Source organism: Procambarus clarkii, unplaced genomic scaffold (genome assembly GCF_040958095.1).
Source record: "Procambarus clarkii isolate CNS0578487 unplaced genomic scaffold, FALCON_Pclarkii_2.0 HiC_scaffold_96, whole genome shotgun sequence".
Lineage (NCBI taxonomy): Eukaryota > Metazoa > Arthropoda > Malacostraca > Decapoda > Cambaridae > Procambarus > Procambarus clarkii.
Window position 1 is genome coordinate 5,876,699 of NW_027189129.1, and position 4,633 is coordinate 5,881,331.

A 4,633-nucleotide genomic window follows, 5' to 3' on the forward strand; every position below is an offset into this window, starting at 1 on the left:
TTTCTGTTGCAGAAGCTAAATAATCAAACTTGAAATGTCTTGTAGTGGATACATATTCCAATTGTTGGAGGTTCTTATGACCGTAGGTACACACAGTTTCAGTGTGGAAGAGTCTCCTGGAGACAACAAATTATCCAGTGGTAAAGTTTGTTTTGGAGTGAGCACATAATCAAGGGGGTTGTATTTCTTGTGCATTTGGGTACATGATCCAGCGGGTGGAATTACGATTACATTTGGTACAAGATCTAGTCGTATGGGATCCAATTACTTAATACATTGGCGTGCCTGTTGCAGGTGACCCACAATACACTGGTTTAGTGCCTGTTGCAGGTGACCCACAATACACTGGTTTAGTGCCTGTTGCAGGTGACCCACAATACACTGATTTAGTGCCTGTTGTAATGAGTACAAGAATTCAATGAATACAATGAATCACGGGGTAAGATCAGTAGTGTGACCCTGAGGGAGGTAGGGGTTGTAGTGGGACCCTGAGGGAGGGAGGGGTTGTAGTGATATAAGCTTAAGGTAAACATAGCCAGGCTGTCTGCCCCAGACTGAGGGAGGGAGTGGTTGTAGTGATATAAGCTTAAGGTAAACATAGCCAAGCTGTCTGCCCCAGACTGAGGGAGGGAGGGGTTGTAGTGATATAAGCTTAAGGTAAACATAGCCAGGCTGTCTGCCCCAGACTGAGGGAGGGAGGGGTTGTAGTGTTATAAGCTTAAGGTAAACATAGCCAGGCTGTCTGCCCCAGACTGAGGGAGGGAGGGGTTGTAGTGATATAAGCTTAAGGTAAACATAGCCAGGCTGTCTGCCCCAGACTGAAAGGTAACCTGAAAAATGTATAATGATAATAGGTCGCTTTTTTAACGGACTATAGACCACTCCGTTTAAAATGTGTCCGAAAGGGTAAAAATTAGAGCCGGAAAAACTGACGTTTTCTGTGACGTGGACTTGGGAGGTTAGGTTGGGGTTGCAAGGGTTCGTACGTTTCTGGCTAGACAAAACAGTTGCATTTATAACGGAGTGGCAAATCTTGGGAATGGGCTAGATTAAGACCGCTAAAGGAAGACTCACGTGGAAAAAAAAAATCAGATATAATTAGGAGGACCCTTGTTAAACCGGCAGTTTCCCGTTTCCATTGAGATCACTCGGGACGCTGGCACCCAGGTAATTCTGGTAAATGCTGAGTTATAAGTCATTTCAACGTTTGAGTGATGGTCAACTATGCACATTTAGTTTCGTTAAAATGAGATTCACCTAATTCAATAAAATTATACATTTACATGTGACCAGGCTCCAGCTAATTGAACATATGAACACTTATATATATATATATATATATATATATATATATATATATATATATATATATATATATATATATATATATATATATATTTATATATATATATATATATATATATATATATATATATGTCGTACCTAGTAGCCAGAACTCACTTCTCAGCCTACTATTCAAGGCCCGATTTGCCTAATAAGCCAAGTTTTCCTGAATTAATATATTTACTATAATTTTTTTCTTATGGAATGATAAAGCAACCCTTTTCTCTATGTATGAGGTCAATTTTTTTTTATTGGAGTTAAAATTAACGTAGATATATGACCGAACCTAACCAACCCTACCTTACCTAACCTAACCTATATTTATGGGTAAGGTTAGGTTAGGTAGCCAAAAAAAGCTAGGTTAGGTTAGGTTAGGTAGGTTAGGTAGACGAAAAAACATTAATTCATGAAAACTTGGCTTATTAGGCAAATCGGGCCTTGAATAGTAGGCTGAGAAGTGCGTTCTGGCTATTAGGTACGACATATATATATATATATATATATATATATATATATATATATATATATATATATATATATATAAATATATATATATATATTTATATATATATATATATATATATATATATATATATATATATATATATATATATATATATATATTTATATATATATATATATATATATATATATATATATATATATATATATATATATATATATATATATATATATATATATATATATATATATATATATATATATATATATATATATATATATATATATATATATATATGTACCTAATAGCCAGATACGTACCTAATAGCCAGAACGCACTTCTCAGCCTACTATGCAAGGCCCGATTTGCCTAATAAGCCAAGTTTTCATGAATTAATTGTTTTTCGACTACCAAACCTACCTAACCTAACCTAACCTAACTTTTTCGGCTACCTAACCTAACCTTTAAAGATAGGTTAGGTTAGGTTAGGTAGGGTTGGTTAGGTTCGGTCATATATCTACGTTAATTTTAACTCCAATAAAAAAAAATTGACCTCATAAATAATGAAATGGGTAGCTTTATCATTTCATAAGAAAAAAATTAGAGAAAATATATTAATTCAGGAAAACTTGGACTATTAGGCAAATCGGGCCTTGCATAGTAGGCTGAGAAGTGCGTTCAGGCTACTAGGTACGACATATATATATATATATATATATATATATATATATATATATATATATATATATATATATTTATATTATATATATATATATATATATATATATATATATATATATATATATATATATATATATATATATATATATATATATATATATATATATATATATATATATAACTGAAAACTCACACCCCAGAAGTGACTCGAACCCATACTCCCACAACTGGTATGTACAGGGACGCCTTAATCCGCTTGACCATCACGACCGGACAAAAGGAAGTGATAGCCGAGGCTATATGAACCACTTCCCCGCCGGCACTCGGATGGTAATCTTGGGCATAGCATTTTATCAAATCACCTCATTCTTTGGGGCACACGTGAGGAACACAAATGCAAACAAGCCTGAATGGTCCCCAGGACTATATACAACTGAAAACTCACACCCCAGAAGTGACTCGAACCCATACTCCCACAACTGGTATGTACAGGGACGCCTTAATCCGCTTGACCATCACGACCGGACAAAAGGAAGTGATAGCCGAGGCTATATGAACCACTTCCCCGCCGGCACTCGGATGGTAATCTTGGGCATAGCATTTTATCAAATCACCTCATTCTTTGGGGCACACGTGAGGAACACAAATGCAAACAAGCCTGAATGGTCCCCAGGACTATATACAACTGAAAACTCACACCCCAGAAGTGACTCGAACCCATACTCCCACAACTGGTATGTACAGGGACGCCTTAATCCGCTTGACCATCACGACCGGACAAAAGGAAGTGATAGCCGAGGCTATATGAACCACTTCCCCGCCGGCACTCGGATGGTAATCTTGGGCATAGCATTTTATCAAATCACCTCATTCTTTGGGGCACACGTGAGGAACACAAATGCAAACAAGCCTGAATGGTCCCCAGGACTATATACAACTGAAAACTCACACCCCAGAAGTGACTCGAACCCATACTCCCACAACTGGTATGTACAGGGACGCCTTAATCCGCTTGACCATCACGACCGGACAAAAGGAAGTGATAGCCGAGGCTATATGAACCACTTCCCCGCCGGCACTCGGATGGTAATCTTGGGCATAGAATTTTATCAAATCACCTCATTCTTTGGGGCACACGTGAGGAACACAAATGCAAACAAGCCTGAATGGTCCCCAGGACTATATACAACTGAAAACTCACACCCCAGAAGTGACTCGAACCCATACTCCCACAACTGGTATGTACAGGGACGCCTTAATCCGCTTGACCATCACGACCGGACAAAAGGAAGTGATAGCCGAGGCTATATGAACCACTTCCCCGCCGGCACTCGGATGGTAATCTTGGGCATAGCATTTTATCAAATCACCTCATTCTTTGGGGCACACGTGAGGAACACAAATGCAAACAAGCCTGAATGGTCCCCAGGACTATATACAACTGAAAACTCACACCCCAGAAGTGACTCGAACCCATACTCCCACAACTGGTATGTACAGGGACGCCTTAATCCGCTTGACCATCACGACCGGACAAAAGGAAGTGATAGCCGAGGCTATATGAACCACTTCCCCGCCGGCACTCGGATGGTAATCTTGGGCATAGCATTTTATCAAATCACCTCATTCTTTGGGGCACACGTGAGGAACACAAATGCAAACAAGCCTGAATGGTCCCCAGGACTATATACAACTGAAAACTCACACCCCAGAAGTGACTCGAACCCATACTCCCACAACTGGTATGTACAGGGACGCCTTAATCCGCATGACCATCACGACCGGACAAAAGGAAGTGATAGCCGAGGCTATATGAACCACTTCCCCGCCGGCACTCGGATGGTAATCTTGGGCATAGCATTTTATCAAATCACCTCATTCTTTGGGGCACACGTGAGGAACACAAATGCAAACAAGCCTGAATGGTCCCCAGGACTATATACAACTGAAAACTCACACCCCAGAAGTGACTCGAACCCATACTCCCACAACTGGTATGTACAGGGACGCCTTAATCCGCTTGACCATCACGACCGGACAAAAGGAAGTGATAGCCGAGGCTATATGAACCACTTCCCCGCCGGCACTCGGATGGTAATCTTGGGCATAGCATTTTATCAAATCACCTCATTCTTTGGGGCACAC